Consider the following 17,992-nt stretch of genomic DNA (forward strand, 5'->3'; position numbering starts at 1 on the left):
CTCATGGGAGGATTATTGCACCAGGACCCTAAGCACTTTTAAAATGCCATTCAATGCCACTTCTAGGGCTAGATGTAAACTGCAGATGACCATGTTGTGGTAGTTACCATGGATACCCAAGTGATGTGTGAGCTAACACATAGGCCCAACAGATTCCAGGAAGGCCAGAATCACCAGCGGCACCACCATCGGTTGTCAGGTCACCCGGATTCAGCAAATACCAGAGTCCAAAATGATGCAGGTTTATACTGTTAATTTTCAGTTTATCGTTACAGTTGGTGTTATTCCATGTCGGAAGGGACGCAGCTACAGCCAGTGGGGTAAGTAGAGACAGGCAGGCAGCTATGTGCAACAAAGGTAGGCGTGTTGTTTTCATATGCAGATCTGAAATATTGTCTTATATGCAAGAGGAGGAGTGATGGGGGTTCAGGCAAAAGCCAGGCTATGGATTGCATTGCTAAATGCTCCATCAGAGTGCAATGGTCGCCTGTCCTTTTTTTAAGTGATGATGTGGGTTTAGCCTGTGCTGTATGTATGTATGGGTGGCTGACTGCCACCCACCCAGAGAGTGTATGGGAGGCTGGTTGGCTGCCAGCCTTCCTTCCATTCCTATGAGTAATGTGAGTGCTCATGAAGGGGACATGGTTGGGTCCACCCCTTTCCCGGTTATCACCTCTAGGCCTTTTGGCTTAGATCAAGTGTAAAAAAAGAAAGGATCTTGCGACAGATCGCATCCTGAGGCACGTTTTTTTTTGTGTGAATACTTGCACTTGGGTGACATTTGAGCACATACTGATACATTCGTTCCCTATCTGGGGACCATAAATTAAATGGATTTTTGAGAAAGGGAGCTGATTTGGAAGCTTGCTTCTGACGCCCTATGCATTGACCTGATGTGGCAGTATCTTCGGGTAGTGAACAGTGCACCACCCCATTCCAGTGTTAAACAAGAAAGATTCTCATTTAATCCTCCGTGGGTGAGAATTTGAGTTTGAGAATTGGAGACCAAAATGATGAGTTGCACTGACTGGTTTATGAACGTCTATTCATTTAGCATTTTAATGAGCATGTTTGCACACTGATTGGTGTAAAAAAATAAAATAAAACTAAATAATAATAATCTAGCACACCTGTGCAGGTTTGACATGACATGACAGGTAGCTGTCTTGTGGGTGGTGCTGAATCCTGTTAAATGACGTGAGGGTCTCATGCCTATACACAAGGGTGTGTCATTGCTGTTGCTTGACCATGCATTGGTTTCTGTGGTCAGTGAATGATAAAAACAAAATTTACCATCCATTGATGGATGGGAAATCTGCCATGAGGCATTTGTTTTTAGAAACTGCTGCTCACAACCAATGTTGCAATGGAGTGTCTCCATCTGCTGGTGGTATTGGAAAGGCATTAGTGCTATGACAGGGTCTGAAGAAGAAGAAGAAGACGGAAAAAAATATATATAAAAAGAAAAAGAGAGAGAGTGAGAGAGACTGACTTAGTGAGCGAGTGAGTGAGAGTGAGTGAGAGTGAATAAGTGAGTGAGTGATTGAGTGAGTGAGTGAGAACAAATGAGTTAAAGCAAGTGAGTGAGAGATATCGAATGAATGAAAGTCTGAATGACAGAAAGAAAAAAGGATGAAGAAAGAAGCATGAAGAAAAAAAAATGTATATGGAGTTGCTGACATGAGTGCAATCTACAAAGCCGTTGAGGCTGATCCTCATGGGAGGATTATTGCACCAGGACCCTAAGCACTTTTAAAATGCCATTCAATGCCACTTCTAGGGCTAGATGTAAACTGCAGATGACCATGTTGTGGTAGTTACCATGGATACCCAAGTGATGTGTGAGCTAACACATAGGCCCAACAGATTCCAGGAAGGCCAGAATCACCAGCGGCACCACCATCGGTTGTCAGGTCACCCGGATTCAGCAAATACCAGAGTCCAAAATGATGCAGGTTTATACTGTTAATTTTCAGTTTATCGTTACAGTTGGTGTTATTCCATGTCGGAAGGGACGCAGCTACAGCCAGTGGGGTAAGTAGAGACAGGCAGGCAGCTATGTGCAACAAAGGTAGGCGTGTTGTTTTCATATGCAGATCTGAAATATTGTCTTATATGCAAGAGGAGTAGTGATGGGGGTTCAGGCAAAAGCCAGGCTATGGATTGCATTGCTAAATGCTCCATCAGAGTGCAATGGTCGCCTGTCCTTTTTTTAAGTGATGATGTGGGTTTAGCCTGTGCTGAGTGTATGGGAGGCTGGTTGGCTGCCAGCCTTCCTTCCATGCCTATGAGTAATGTGAGTGCTCATGAAGGGGACATGGTTGGGTCCACCCCTTTCCCGGTTATCCCCTCTAGGCCTTTTGGCTTAGATCAAGTGTAAAAAAAGAAAGGATCTTGCGACAGATCGCATTCTGAGGCACGTTTTTTTTTTGTGTGAATACTTGCACTTGGGTGACTTGTGAGCACATACTGATACATACGTTCCCTATCTGGGGACCATAAATTAAATGGATTTTTGAGAAAGGGAGCTGATTTGGAAGCTTGCTTCTGTCGCCCTATGCATTGACCCGATGTGGCAGTATCTTCGGGTAGTGAACAGTGCACCACCCCATTCCAGTGTTAAACAAGAAAGATTCTCATTTAATCCTCCGTGGGTGAGAATTTGAGTTTGAGAATTGGAGACCAAAATGATGAGTTGCACTGACTGGTTTATGAACGTCTATTCATTTAGCGTTTTAATGATCATGTTTGCACACTGATTGGTGTAAAAAAATAAAATAAAACTAAATAATAATAATCTAGCACACCTGTGCAGGTTTGACATGACATGACAGGTAGCTGTCTTGTGGGTGGTGCTGAATCCTGTTAAATGACGTGAGGGTCTCATGCCTATACACAAGGGTGTGTCATTGCTGTTGGTTGACCATGCATTGGTTTCTGTGGTCAGTGAATGATAAAAACTAAATTTACCATCCATTGATGGATGGGAAATCCGCCATGAGGCATTTGTTTTTAGAAACTGCTGCTCACAACCAATGTTGCAATGGAGTGTCTCCATCTGCTGGTGGTATTGGAAAGGCATTAGTGCTATGACAGGGTCTGAAGAAGAAGAAGAAGAAGACGGAATAAAATATATATAAAAAGAAAAAGAGAGAGAGAGAGACTGACTTAGTGAGCGAGTGAGTGAGAGTGAGTGAGAGTGAGTGAGAGTGAATAAGTGAGTGAGTGATTGAGTGAGTGAGTGAGTGAGAACAAATGAGTTAAAGCAAGTGAGTGAGAGAGATCGAATGAATGAAAGTCTGAATGACAGAAAGAAAAAAGGATGAAGAAAGAAGCATGAAGAAAAAAAAATGTATATGAAGTTGCTGACATGAGTGCAATCTACAAAGCCGTTGAGGCTGATCCTCATGGGAGGATTATTGCACCAGGACCCTTAGCACTTTTAAAATGCCATTCAATGCCACTTCTAGGGCTAGATGTAAACTGCAGATGACCATGTTGTGGTAGTTACCATGGATACCCAAGTGATGTGTGAGCTAACACATAGGCCCAACAGATTCCAAGAAGGCCAGAATCACCAGCGGCACCACCATCGGTTGTCAGGTCACCCGGATTCAGCAAATACCAGAGTCCAAAATGATGCAGGTTTATACTGTTAATTTTCAGTTTATCGTTATAGTTGGTGTTATTCCATGTCGGAAGGGACGCAGCTACAGCCAGTGGGGTAACTAGAGACAGGCAGGCAGCTATGTGCAACAAAGGTAGGCGTGTTGTTTTCATATGCAGATCTGAAATATTGTCTTATATGCAAGAGGAGGAGTGATGGGGGTTCAGGCAAAAGCCAGGCTATGGATTGCATTGCTAAATGCTCCATCAGAGTGCAATGGTCGCCTGTCCTTTTTTTAAGTGATGATGTGGGTTTAGCCTGTGCTGTATGTATGTATGGGTGGCTGACTGCCACCCACCCAGAGAGTGTATGGGAGGCTGGTTGGCTGCCAGCCTTCCTTCCATGCCTATGAGTAATGTGAGTGCTCATGAAGGGGACATGGTTGGGTCCACCCCCTTTCCCGGTTATCCCCTCTAGGCCTTTTGGCTTAGATCAAGTGTAAAAAAAGAAAGGATCTTGCGACAGATCGCATCCTGAGGCACGTTTTTTTTTTTGTGTGAATACTTGCACTTGGGTGACTTGTGAGCACATACTGATACATTCGTTCCCTATCTGGGGACCATAAATTAAATGGATTTTTGAGAAAGGGAGCTGATTTGGAAGCTTGATTCTGTCGCCCTATGCATTGACCCGATGTGGCAGTATCTTCGGGTAGTGAACAGTGCACCACCCCATTCCAGTGTTAAACAAGAAAGATTCTCATTTAATCCTCCGTGGGTGAGAATTTGAGTTTGAGAATTGGAGACCAAAATGATGAGTTGCACTGACTGGTTTATGAACGTCTATTCATTTAGCGTTTTAATGACCATGTTTGCACACTGATTGGTGTAAAAAAATAAAATAAAACTAAATAATAATAATCTAGCACACCTGTGCAGGTTTGACATGACATGACAGGTAGCTGTCTTGTGGGTGGTGCTGAATCCTGTTAAATGACGTGAGGGTCTCATGCCTATACACAAGGGTGTGTCATTGCTGTTGCTTGACCATGCATTGGTTTCTGTGGTCAGCGAATGATAAAAACAAAATTTACCATCCATTGATGGATGGGAAATCCGCCATGAGGCATTTGTTTTTAGAAACTGCTGCTCACAACCAATGTTGCAATGGAGTGTCTCCATCTGCTGGTGGTATTGGAAAGGCATTAGTGCTATGACAGGGTCTGAAGAAGAAGAAGAAGAAGACGGAAAAAAATATATATAAAAAGAAAAAGAGAGAGAGAGAGAGAGAGACTGACTTAGTGAGCGAGTGAGTGAGAGAGTGAGAGTGAGTGAGAGTGAATGAGTGAGTGAGTGATTGAGTGAGTGAGTGAGAACAAATGAGTCAAAGCAAGTGAGTGAGAGAGATCGAATGAATGAAAGTCTGAATGACAGAAAGAAAAAAGGATGAAGAAAGAAGCATGAAGAAAAAAAAATGTATATGGAGTTGCTGACATGAGTGCAATCTACAAGCCGTTGAGGCTGATCCTCATGGGAGGATTATTGCACCAGGACCCTTAGCACTTTTAAAATGCCATTCAATGCCACTTCTAGGGCTAGATGTAAACTGCAGATGACCATGTTGTGGTAGTTACCATGGATACCCAAGTGATGTGTGAGCTAACACATAGGCCCAACAGATTCCAAGAAGGCCAGAATCACCAGCGGCACCACCATCGGTTGTCAGGTCACCCGGATTCAGCAAATACCAGAGTCCAAAATGATGCAGGTTTATACTGTTAATTTTCAGTTTATCGTTACAGTTGGTGTTATTCCATGTCGGAAGGGACGCAGCTACAGCCAGTGGGGTAACTAGAGACAGGCAGGCAGCTATGTGCAACAAAGGTAGGCGTGTTGTTTTCATATGCAGATCTGAAATATTGTCTTATATGCAAGAGGAGGAGTGATGGGGGTTCAGGCAAAAGCCAGGCTATGGATTGCATTGCTAAATGCTCCATCAGAGTGCAATGGTCGCCTGTCCTTTTTTTAAGTGATGATGTGGGTTTAGCCTGTGCTGTATGTATGTATGGGTGGCTGACTGCCACCCACCCAGAGAGTGTATGGAAGGCTGGTTGGCTGCCAGCCTTCCTTCCATTCCTATGAGTAATGTGAGTGCTCATGAAGGGGACATGGTTGGGTCCACCCCTTTCCCGGTTATCCCCTCTAGGCCTTTTGGCTTAGATCAAGTGTAAAAAAAGAAAGGATCTTGCGACAGATCGCATCCTGAGGCACGTTTTTTTTTTTTGTGTGAATACTTGCACTTGGGTGACTTGTGAGCACATACTGATACATACGTTCCCTATCTGGGGACCATAAATTAAATGGATTTTTGAGAAAGGGAGCTGATTTGGAAGCTTGCTTCTGTCGCCCTATGCATTGACCCGATGTGGCAGTATCTTCGGGTAGTGAACAGTGCACCACCCCATTCCAGTGTTAAACAAGAAAGATTCTCATTTAATCCTCCGTGGGTGAGAATTTGAGTTTGAGAATTGGAGACCAAAATGATGAGTTGCACTGACTGGTTTATGAACGTCTATTCATTTAGCGTTTTAATGACCATGTTTGCACACTGATTGGTGTAAAAAAATAAAATAAAACTAAATAATAATAATCTAGCACACCTGTGCAGGTTTGACATGACATGACAGGTAGCTGTCTTGTGGGTGGTGCTGAATCCTGTTAAATGACGTGAGGGTCTCATGCCTATACACAAGGGTGTGTCATTGCTGTTGCTTGACCATGCATTGGTTTCTGTGGTCAGTGAATGATAAAAACTAAATTAACCATCCATTGATGGATGGGAAATCCGCCATGAGGCATTTGTTTTTAGAAACTGCTGCTCACAACCAATGTTGCAATGGAGTGTCTCCATCTGCTGGTGGTATTGGAAAGGCATTAGTGCTATGACAGGGTCTGAAGAAGAAGAAGAGAAGACGGAAAAAAATATATATAAAAAGAAAAAGAGAGAGAGAGAGACTGACTTAGTGAGCGAGTGAGTGAGAGAGTGAGAGTGAGTGAGAGTGAATGAGTGAGTGAGTGATTGAGTGAGTGAGTGAGAACAAATGAGTTAAAGCAAGTGAGTGAGAGAGATCGAATGAATGAAAGTCTGAATGACAGAAAGAAAAAAGGATGAAGAAAGAAGCATGAAGAAAAAAAAATGTATATGGAGTTGCTGACATGAGTGCAATCTACAAAGCCGTTGAGGCTGATCCTCATGGGAGGATTATTGCACCAGGACCCTTAGCACTTTTAAAATGCCATTCAATGCCACTTCTAGGGCTAGATGTAAACTGCAGATGACCATGTTGTGGTAGTTACCATGGATACCCAAGTGATGTGTGAGCTAACACATAGGCCCAACAGATTCCAAGAAGGCCAGAATCACCAGCGGCATCACCATCGGTTGTCAGGTCACCCGGATTCAGCAAATACCAGAGTCCAAAATGATGCAGGTTTATACTGTTAATTTTCAGTTTATCGTTACAGTTGGTGTTATTCCATGCCGGAAGGGACGCAGCTACAGCCAGTGGGGTAACTAGAGACAGGCAGGCAGCTATGTGCAACAAAGGTAGGCGTGTTGTTTTCATATGCAGATCTGAAATATTGTCTTATATGCAAGAGGAGGAGTGATGGGGGTTCAGGCAAAAGCCAGGCTATGGATTGCATTGCTAAATGCTCCATCAGAGTGCAATGGTCGCCTGTCCTTTTTTTAAGTGATGATGTGGGTTTAGCCTGTGCTGTATGTATGTATGGGTGGCTGACTGCCACCCACCCAGAGAGTGTATGGGAGGCTGGTTGGCTGCCAGCCTTCCTTCCATTCCTATGAGTAATGTGAGTGCTCATGAAGGGGACATGGTTGGGTCCACCCCTTTCCCGGTTATCCCCTCTAGGCCTTTTGGCTTAGATCAAGTGTAAAAAAAGAAAGGATCTTGCGACAGATCGCATCCTGAGGCACGTTTTTTTTTTTTGTGTGAATACTTGCACTTGGGTGACTTGTGAGCACATACTGATACATACGTTCCCTATCTGGGGACCATAAATTAAATGGATTTTTGAGAAAGGGAGCTGATTTGGAAGCTTGCTTCTGTCGCCCTATGCATTGACCCGATGTGGCAGTATCTTCGGGTAGTGAACAGTGCACCACCCCATTCCAGTGTTAAACAAGAAAGATTCTCATTTAATCCTCCGTGGGTGAGAATTTGAGTTTGAGAATTGGAGACCAAAATGATGAGTTGCACTGACTGGTTTATGAACGTCTATTCATTTAGCGTTTTAATGACCATGTTTGCACACTGATTGGTGTAAAAAAAATAAAATAAAACTAAATAATAATAATCTAGCACACCTGTGCAGGTTTGACATGACATGACAGGTAGCTGTCTTGTGGGTGGTGCTGAATCCTGTTAAATGACGTGAGGGTCTCATGCCTATACACAAGGGTGTGTCATTGCTGTTGCTTGACCATGCATTGGTTTCTGTGGTCAGTGAATGATAAAAACAAAATTTACCATCCATTGATGGATGGGAAATCCGCCATGAGGCATTTGTTTTTAGAAACTGCTGCTCACAACCAATGTTGCAATGGAGTGTCTCCATCTGCTGGTGGTATTGGAAAGGCATTAGTGCTATGACAGGGTCTGAAGAAGAAGAAGAAGAAGAAGACGGAAAAAAATATATATAAAAAGAAAAAGAGAGAGAGAGAGAGAGACTGACTTAGTGAGCGAGTGAGTGAGAGAGTGAGAGTGAGTGAGAGTGAATGAGTGAGTGAGTGATTGAGTGAGTGAGTGAGAACAAATGAGTTAAAGCAAGTGAGTGAGAGAGATCGAATGAATGAAAGTCTGAATGACAGAAAGAAAAAAGGATGAAGAAAGAAGCATGAAGAAAAAAAAATGTATATGGAGTTGCTGACATGAGTGCAATCTACAAAGCCGTTGAGGCTGATCCTCATGGGAGGATTATTGCACCAGGACCCTTAGCACTTTTAAAATGCCATTCAATGCCACTTCTAGGGCTAGATGTAAACTGCAGATGACCATGTTGTGGTAGTTACCATGGATACCCAAGTGATGTGTAAGCTAACACATAGGCCCAACAGATTCCAAGAAGGCCAGAATCACCAGCGGCATCACCATCGGTTGTCAGGTCACCCGGATTCAGCAAATACCAGAGTCCAAAATGATGCAGGTTTATACTGTTAATTTTCAGTTTATCGTTACAGTTGGTGTTATTCCATGTCGGAAGGGACGCAGCTACAGCCAGTGGGGTAACTAGAGACAGGCAGGCAGCTATGTGCAACAAAGGTAGGCGTGTTGTTTTCATATGCAGATCTGAAATATTGTCTTATATGCAAGAGGAGGAGTGATGGGGGTTCAGGCAAAAGCCAGGCTATAGATTGCATTGCTAAATGCTCCATCAGAGTGCAATGGTCGCCTGTCCTTTTTTTAAGTGATGATGTGGGTTTAGCCTGTGCTGTATGTATGTATGGGTGGCTGACTGCCACCCACCCAGAGAGTGTATGGGAGGCTGATTGGCTGCCAGCCTTCCTTCCATTCCTATGAGTAATGTGAGTGCTCATGAAGGGGACATGGTTGGGTCCACCCCTTTCCCGGTTATCCCCTCTAGGCCTTTTGGCTTAGATCAAGTGTAAAAAAAGAAAGGATCTTGCGACAGATCGCATCCTGAGGCACGTTTTTTTTTTTTTTTGTGTGAATACTTGCACTTGGGTGACTTGTGAGCACATACTGATACATACGTTCTCTATCTGGGGGCCATAAATTAAATGGATTTTTGAGAAAGGGAGCTGATTTGGAAGCTTGCTTCTGTCGCCCTATGCATTGACCCGATGTGGCAGTATCTTCGGGTAGTGAACAGTGCACCACCCCATTCCAGTGTTAAACAAGAAAGATTCTCATTTAATCCTCCGTGGGTGAGAATTTGAGTTTGAGAATTGGAGACCAAAATGATGAGTTGCACTGACTGGTTTATGAACGTCTATTCATTTAGCGTTTTAATGACCATGTTTGCACACTGATTGGTGTAAAAAAATAAAATAAAACTAAATAATAATAATCTAGCACACCTGTGCAGGTTTGACATGACATGACAGGTAGCTGTCTTGTGGGTGGTGCTGAATCCTGTTAAATGACGTGAGGGTCTCATGCCTATACACAAGGGTGTGTCATTGCTGTTGCTTGACCATGCATTGGTTTCTGTGGTCAGTGAATGATAAAAACAAAATTTACCATCCATTGATGGATGGGAAATCCGCCATGAGGCATTTGTTTTTAGAAACTGCTGCTCACAACCAATGTTGCAATGGAGTGTCTCCATCTGCTGGTGGTATTGGAAAGGCATTAGTGCTATGACAGGGTCTGAAGAAGAAGAAGAAGACAGAAAAAAATATATATAAAAAGAAAAAGAGAGAGAGAGAGAGACTGACTTAGTGAGCGAGTGAGTGAGAGTGAGTGAGAGTGAATGAGTGAGTGAGTGATTGAGTGAGTGAGTGAGTGAGAACAAATGAGTTAAAGCAAGTGAGTGAGTGAGATCGAATGAATGAAAGTCTGAATGACAGAAAGAAAAAAGGATGAAGAAAGAAGCATGAAGAAAAAAAAATGTATATGGAGTTGCTGACATGAGTGCAATCTACAAAGCCGTTGAGGCTGATCCTCATGGGAGGATTATTGCACCAGGACCCTTAGCACTTTTAAAATGCCATTCAATGCCACTTCTAGGGCTAGATGTAAACTGCAGATGACCATGTTGTGGTAGTTACCATGGATACCCAAGTGATGTGTGAGCTAACACATAGGCCCAACAGATTCCAAGAAGGCCAGAATCACCAGCGGCACCCCCATCGGTTGTCAGGTTACCCGGATTCAGCAAATACCAGAGTCCAAAATGATGCAGGTTTAAACTGTTAATTTTCAGTTTATCGTTACAGTTGGTGTTATTCCATGTCGGAAGGGACGCAGCTACAGCCAGTGGGGTAACTAGAGACAGGCAGGCAGCTATGTGCAACAAAGGTAGGCGTGTTGTTTTCATATGCAGATCTGAAATATTGTCTTATATGCAAGAGGAGGAGTGATGGGGGTTCAGGCAAAAGCCAGGCTATGGATTGCATTGCTAAATGCTCCATCAGAGTGCAATGGTCGCCTGTCCTTTTTTTAAGTGATGATGTGGGTTTAGCCTGTGCTGTATGTATGTATGGGTGGCTGACTGCCACCCACCCACCCAGAGAGTGTATGGGAGGCTGGTTGGCTGCCAGCCTTCCTTCCATTCCTATGAGTAATGTGAGTGCTCATGAAGGGGACATGGTTGGGTCCACCCCTTTCCCGGTTATCCCCTCTAGGCCTTTTGGCTTAGATCAAGTGTAAAAAAAAGAAAGGATCTTGCGACAGATCGCATCCTGAGGCACGTTTTTTTTTGTGTGAATACTTGCACTTGGGTGACTTGTGAGCACATACTGATACATACGTTCCCTATCTGGGGACCATAAATTAAATGGATTTTTGAGAAAGGGAGCTGATTTCGAAGCTTGCTTCCGTCGCCCTATGCATTGACCCGATGTGGCAGTATCTTCGGGTAGTGAACAGTGCACCACCCCATTCCAGTGTTAAACAAGAAAGATTCTCATTTAATCCTCCGTGGGTGAGAATTTGAGTTTGAGAATTGGAGACCAAAATGATGAGTTGCACTGACTGGTTTATGAACGTCTATTCATTTAGCGTTTTAATGACCATGTTTGCACACTGATTGGTGTAAAAAAATAAAATAAAACTAAATAATAATAATCTAGCACACCTGTGCAGGTTTGACATGACATGACAGGTAGCTGTCTTGTGGGTGGTGCTGAATCCTGTTAAATGACGTAAGGGTCTCATGCCTATACACAAGGGTGTGTCATTGCTGTTGCTTGACCATGCATTGGTTTCTGTGGTCAGTGAATGATAAAAACAAAATTTACCATCCATTGATGGATGGGAAATCCGCCATGAGGCATTTCTTTTTAGAAACTGCTGCTCACAACCAATGTTGCAATGGACTGTCTCCATCTGCTGGTGGTATTGGAAAGGCATTAGTGCTATGACAGGGTCTGAAGAAGAAGAAGAAGACGGAAAAAATATATATAAAAAGAAAAAGAGAGAGAGAGAGAGAGACTGACTTAGTGAGCGAGTGAGTGAGAGAGTGAGAGTGAGTGCGAGTGAATAAGTGAGTGAGTGATTGAGTGAGTGAGTGAGTGAGTGAGAACAAATGAGTTAAAGCAAGTGAGTGAGTGATATCGAATGAATGAAAGTCTGAATGACAGAAAGAAAAAAGGATGAAGAAAGAAGCATGAAGAAAAAAAAATGTATATGGAGTAGCAGACATGAGTGCAATCTACAAAGCCGTTGAGGCTGATCCTCATGGTAGGATTATTGCACCAGGACCCTTAGCACTTTTAAAATGCCATTCAATGCCACTTCTAGGGCTAGATGTAAACTGCAGATGACCATGTTGTGGTAGTTACCATGGATACCCAAGTGATGTGTGAGCTAACACATAGGCCCAACAGATTCCAAGAAGGCCAGAATCACCAGCGGCACCACCATCGGTTGTCAGGTTACCCGGATTCAGCAAATACCAGAGTCCAAAATGATGCAGGTTTATACTGTTAATTTTCAGTTTATCGTTACAGTTGGTGTTATTCCATGTCGGAAGGGACGCAGCTACAGCCAGTGGGGTAACTAGAGACAGGCAGGCAGCTATGTGCAACAAAGGTAGGCGTGTTGTTTTCATATGCAGATCTGAAATATTGTCTTATATGCAAGAGGAGGAGTGATGGGGGTTCAGGCAAAAGCCAGGCTATGGATTGCATTGCTAAATGCTCCATCAGAGTGCAATGGTCGCCTGTCCTTTTTTTAAGTGATGATGTGGGTTTAGCCTGTGCTGTATGTATGTATGGGTGGCTGACTGCCACCCACCCAGAGAGTGTATGGGAGGCTGGTTGGCTGCCAGCCTTCCTTCCTTCCATTCCTATGAGTAATGTGAGTGCTCATGAAGGGGACATGGTTGGGTCCACCCCTTTCCCGGTTATCCCCTCTAGGCCTTTTGGCTTAGATCAAGTGTAAAAAAAGAAAGGATCTTGCGACAGATCGCATCCTGAGGCACGTTTTTTTTTTGTGTGAATACTTGCACTTGGGTGACTTGTGAGCACATACTGATACATACGTTCCCTATCTGGGGACCATAAATTAAATGGATTTTTGAGAAAGGGAGCTGATTTCGAAGCTTGCTTCCGTCGCCCTATGCATTGACCCGATGTGGCAGTATCTTCGGGTAGTGAACAGTGCACCACCCCATTCCAGTGTTAAACAAGAAAGATTCTCATTTAATCCTCCGTGGGTGAGAATTTGAGTTTGAGAATTGGAGACCAAAATGATGAGTTGCACTGACTGGTTTATGAACGTCTATTCATTTAGCGTTTTAATGACCATGTTTGCACACTGATTGGTGTAAAAAAATAAAATAAAACTAAATAATAATAATCTAGCACACCTGTGCAGGTTTGACATGACATGACAGGTAGCTGTCTTGTGGGTGGTGCTGAATCCTGTTAAATGACGTAAGGGTCTCATGCCTATACACAAGGGTGTGTCATTGCTGTTGCTTGACCATGCATTGGTTTCTGTGGTCAGTGAATGATAAAAACAAAATTTACCATCCATTGATGGATGGGAAATCCGCCATGAGGCATTTCTTTTTAGAAACTGCTGCTCACAACCAATGTTGCAATGGACTGTCTCCATCTGCTGGTGGTATTGGAAAGGCATTAGTGCTATGACAGGGTCTGAAGAAGAAGAAGAAGACGGAAAAAATATATATAAAAAGAAAAAGAGAGAGAGAGAGAGAGACTGACTTAGTGAGCGAGTGAGTGAGAGAGTGAGAGTGAGTGCGAGTGAATAAGTGAGTGAGTGATTGAGTGAGTGAGTGAGTGAGTGAGAACAAATGAGTTAAAGCAAGTGAGTGAGTGATATCGAATGAATGAAAGTCTGAATGACAGAAAGAAAAAAGGATGAAGAAAGAAGCATGAAGAAAAAAAAATGTATATGGAGTAGCAGACATGAGTGCAATCTACAAAGCCGTTGAGGCTGATCCTCATGGTAGGATTATTGCACCAGGACCCTTAGCACTTTTAAAATGCCATTCAATGCCACTTCTAGGGCTAGATGTAAACTGCAGATGACCATGTTGTGGTAGTTACCATGGATACCCAAGTGATGTGTGAGCTAACACATAGGCCCAACAGATTCCAAGAAGGCCAGAATCACCAGCGGCACCACCATCGGTTGTCAGGTTACCCGGATTCAGCAAATACCAGAGTCCAAAATGATGCAGGTTTATACTGTTAATTTTCAGTTTATCGTTACAGTTGGTGTTATTCCATGTCGGAAGGGACGCAGCTACAGCCAGTGGGGTAACTAGAGACAGGCAGGCAGCTATGTGCAACAAAGGTAGGCGTGTTGTTTTCATATGCAGATCTGAAATATTGTCTTATATGCAAGAGGAGGAGTGATGGGGGTTCAGGCAAAAGCCAGGCTATGGATTGCATTGCTAAATGCTCCATCAGAGTGCAATGGTCGCCTGTCCTTTTTTTAAGTGATGATGTGGGTTTAGCCTGTGCTGTATGTATGTATGGGTGGCTGACTGCCACCCACCCAGAGAGTGTATGGGAGGCTGGTTGGCTGCCAGCCTTCCTTCCTTCCATTCCTATGAGTAATGTGAGTGCTCATGAAGGGGACATGGTTGGGTCCACCCCTTTCCCGGTTATCCCCTCTAGGCCTTTTGGCTTAGATCAAGTGTAAAAAAAGAAAGGATCTTGCGACAGATCGCATCCTGAGGCACGTTTTTTTTTTGTGTGAATACTTGCACTTGGGTGACTTGTGAGCACATACTGATACATACGTTCCCTATCTGGGGACCATAAATTAAATGGATTTTTGAGAAAGGGAGCTGATTTGGAAGCTTGCTTCCGTCGCCCTATGCATTGACCCGATGTGGCAGTATCTTCGGGTAGTGAACAGTGCACCACCCCATTCCAGTGTTAAACAAGAAAGATTCTCATTTAATCCTCCGTGGGTGAGAATTTGAGTTTGAGAATTGGAGACCAAAATGATGAGTTGCACTGACTGGTTTATGAACGTCTATTCATTTAGCGTTTTAATGACCATGTTTGCACACTGATTGGTGTAAAAAAATAAAATAAAACTAAATACCGTATATACTCGAGTATAAGCCGACCCGAATATAAGACGAGGCCCCTAATTTTACCCCAAAAACCCAGGAAAAGTTATTGATTCGACTATAAGCCTAAGGTGGGAAATACATCATCCCCCCCAATGTCATCATCCAGACCCCCATCATCATCCCCCCTCCCTTCATCATCACCGCCTGTCAATCCCTTCATCAGAGGTCTTCAACCTGCGGACCTCCAGATGTTGCAAAACTACAACCCCCAGCATGCCCGGACAGCCATCGGCTGTCCAGGCATGCTGGGTGTTGTAGTTTTGAAACCTCTGGAGGTCCGCAGGTTGAAGACCACTGCAGCCTTCGTCATCATCCAGCCCCCCCCCCCCCCCTTTTGTTTTGTGCTCACCTCCCTTCGGCGCGAAGTTAGGGTGAGCTGATCCGGGCCTTCTATGCTGCAGGGACCGTCCGGTGGGGATGGTTAGTCGTTGCGGAGGGTCCATTTTCACCAGGGGGGCCTCTTCTCCGCGCTTCGGGCCCGGACTAGTGAAGTTGCCTTGACGACGACGCACAGGGACGTTGCACATGAACGTCCCTGTGCGGCGCCGATGGCTGTCCGGGCTTGCTGGGAGTTGTAGTTTTGCAACATCTGGAGGTCCGCAGGTTGAAGACCACTGATGAAGGGATTGACAGGCGGAGAGTTCACTCGAGTATAAGCCGAGGGGGGCGTTTTCAGCACGAAAAATCGTGCTGAAAAACTCGGCTTATACTCGAGTATATACAGTAATAATAATCTAGCACACCTGTGCAGGTTTGACATGACATGACAGGTAGCTGTCTTGTGGGTGGTGCTGAATCCTGATAAATGACGTGAGGGTCTCATGCCTATACACAAGGGTGTGTCATTGCTGTTGCTTGACCATGCATTGGTTTCTGTGGTCAGTGAATGATAAAAACAAAATTTACCATCCATTGATGGATGGGAAATCCGCCATGAGGCATTTGTTTTTAGAAACTGCTGCTCAAAACCAATGTTGCAATGGACTGTCTCCATCTGCTGGTGGTATAGGAAAGGCATTAGTGCTATGACAGGGTCTGAAGAAGAAGAAGAAGAAGAAGAAGAAGAAGAAGAAGAAGAAGACGGAAAAAATATATATAAAAAGAAAAAGAGAGAGAGAGAGAGAGAGAGAGACTGACTTAGTGAGCGAGTGAGTGAGAGAGTGAGAGTGAGTGAGAGTGAATAAGTGAGTGAGTGATTGAGTGAGTGAGTGAGTGAGAACAAATGAGTTAAAGCAAGTGAGTGAGTGAGATCGAATGAATGAAAGTCTGAATGACAGAAAGAAAAAAGGATGAAGAAAGAAGCATGAAGAAAAAAAAATGTATATGGAGTTGCTGACATGAGTGCAATCTACAAAGCCGTTGAGGCTGATCCCCATGGGAGGATTATTGCACCAGGACCCTTAGCACTTTTAAAATGCCATTGAATGCCACTTCTAGGGCTAGATGTAAACTGCAGATGACCATGTTGTGGTAGTTACCATGGATACCCAAGTGATGTGTGAGCTAACACATAGGCACAACAGATTCCAAGAAGGCCAGAATCACCAGCGGCACCACCATCGGTTGTCAGGTTACCCGGATTCAGCAAATACCAGAGTCCAAAATGATGCAGGTTTATACTGTTAATTTTCAGTTTATTGTTACAGTTGGTGTTATTCCATGTCGGAAGGGACGCAGCGACAGCCAGTGGGGTAACTAGAGACAGGCAGGCAGCTATGTGCAACAAAGGTAGGCGTGTTGTTTTCATATGCAGATCTGAAATATTGTCTTATATGCAAGAGGAGGAGTGATGGGGGTTCAGGCAAAAGCCAGGCTATGGATTGCATTGCTAAATGCTCCATCAGAGTGCAATGGTCGCCTGTCCTTTTTTTAAGTGATGATGTGGGTTTAACCTGTGCTGTATGTATGGATGGGTGGCTGACTGCCACCCACCTAGAGAGTGTATGGGAGGCTGGTTGGCTGCCAGCCTTCCTTCCATTCCTATGAGTAATGTGAGTGCTCATGAAGGGGACATGGTTGGGTCCACCCCTTTCCCGGTTATCTCCTCTAGGCCTTTTGGCTTAGATCAAGTGTAAAAAAAAGAAAGGATCTTGCGACAGATCGCATCCTGAGGCACGTTTTTTTTTTTTGTGTGAATACTTGCACTTGGGTGACTTGTGAGCACATACTGAAACATACGTTCCCTATCTGGGGACCATAAATTAAATGGATTTTTGAGAAAGGGAGCTGATTTGGAAGCTTGCTTCCGTCGCCCCATGCATTGACCCGGTGTGGCAGTATCTTCGGGTAGTGAACAGTGCACCACCCCATTCCAGTGTTAAACAAGAAAGATTCTCATTTAATCCTCCGTGGGTGAGAATTTGAGTTTGAGAATTGGAGACCAAAATGATGAGTTGCACTGACTGGTTTATGAACGTCTATTCATTTAGCGTTTTAATGACCATGTTTGCACACTGATTGGTGTAAAAAAATAAAATAAAACTAAATAATAATAATCTAGCACACCTGTGCAGGTTTGACATGACATGACAGGTAGCTGTCTTGTGGGTGGTGCTGAATCCTGTTAAATGACGTGAGGGTCTCATGCCTATACACAAGGGTGTGTCATTGCTGTTGCTTGACCATGCATTGGTTTCTGTGGTCAGTGAATGATAAAAACAAAATTTACCATCCATTGATGGATGGGAAATCCGCCATGAGGCATTTGTTTTTAGAAACTGCTGCTCACAAACAATGTTGCAATGGAGTGTCTCCATCTGCTGGTGGTATTGGAAAGGCATTAGTGCTATGACAGGGTCTGAAGAAGAAGAAGAAGAAGAAGATGGAAAAAAATATATATAAAAAGAAAAAGAGAGAGAGAGAGAGATTGAGAGACTGACTTAGTGAGCGAGTGAGTGAGTGAGAGTGAGTGAGAGTGAATAAGTGAGTGAGTGAGTGAGTGAGTGAGAACAAATGAGTTAAAGCAAGTGAGTGAGTGAGATCGAATGAATGAAAGTCTGAATGACAGAAAGAAAAAAGGATGAAGAAAGAAGCATGAAGAAAAAAAAATGTAAATGGAGTAGCA

General features: G+C 43.8%; 10 pseudogenes; all 10 read left to right on the forward strand.

The window, feature by feature from the left end:
- Window positions 1-668: 668 nt before the first annotated feature.
- Window positions 669-932, forward strand: LOC130288810 (U2 spliceosomal RNA; annotated as a pseudogene).
- A 1,412-nt stretch (window positions 933-2,344) lies between these two features.
- Window positions 2,345-2,609, forward strand: LOC130288192 (U2 spliceosomal RNA; annotated as a pseudogene).
- Window positions 2,610-4,073: 1,464 nt separating this feature from the next.
- On the forward strand, window positions 4,074-4,339 carry LOC130289806 (U2 spliceosomal RNA; annotated as a pseudogene).
- Window positions 4,340-5,801: 1,462 nt separating this feature from the next.
- LOC130288429 (U2 spliceosomal RNA) lies at window positions 5,802-6,068 on the forward strand (annotated as a pseudogene).
- A 1,456-nt stretch (window positions 6,069-7,524) lies between these two features.
- LOC130288430 (U2 spliceosomal RNA) lies at window positions 7,525-7,791 on the forward strand (annotated as a pseudogene).
- Window positions 7,792-9,256: 1,465 nt separating this feature from the next.
- On the forward strand, window positions 9,257-9,526 carry LOC130289526 (U2 spliceosomal RNA; annotated as a pseudogene).
- A 1,456-nt stretch (window positions 9,527-10,982) lies between these two features.
- On the forward strand, window positions 10,983-11,247 carry LOC130288765 (U2 spliceosomal RNA; annotated as a pseudogene).
- A 1,469-nt stretch (window positions 11,248-12,716) lies between these two features.
- On the forward strand, window positions 12,717-12,981 carry LOC130288673 (U2 spliceosomal RNA; annotated as a pseudogene).
- Window positions 12,982-14,450: 1,469 nt separating this feature from the next.
- LOC130288803 (U2 spliceosomal RNA) lies at window positions 14,451-14,715 on the forward strand (annotated as a pseudogene).
- Window positions 14,716-16,967: 2,252 nt separating this feature from the next.
- Window positions 16,968-17,235, forward strand: LOC130288464 (U2 spliceosomal RNA; annotated as a pseudogene).
- The last annotated feature ends 757 nt before the right edge of the window (window positions 17,236-17,992 follow it).

The sequence above is a fragment of the Hyla sarda genome, chromosome 8 (assembly GCF_029499605.1).
Source record: "Hyla sarda isolate aHylSar1 chromosome 8, aHylSar1.hap1, whole genome shotgun sequence".
In the NCBI taxonomy this organism is placed as follows: domain Eukaryota; kingdom Metazoa; phylum Chordata; class Amphibia; order Anura; family Hylidae; genus Hyla; species Hyla sarda.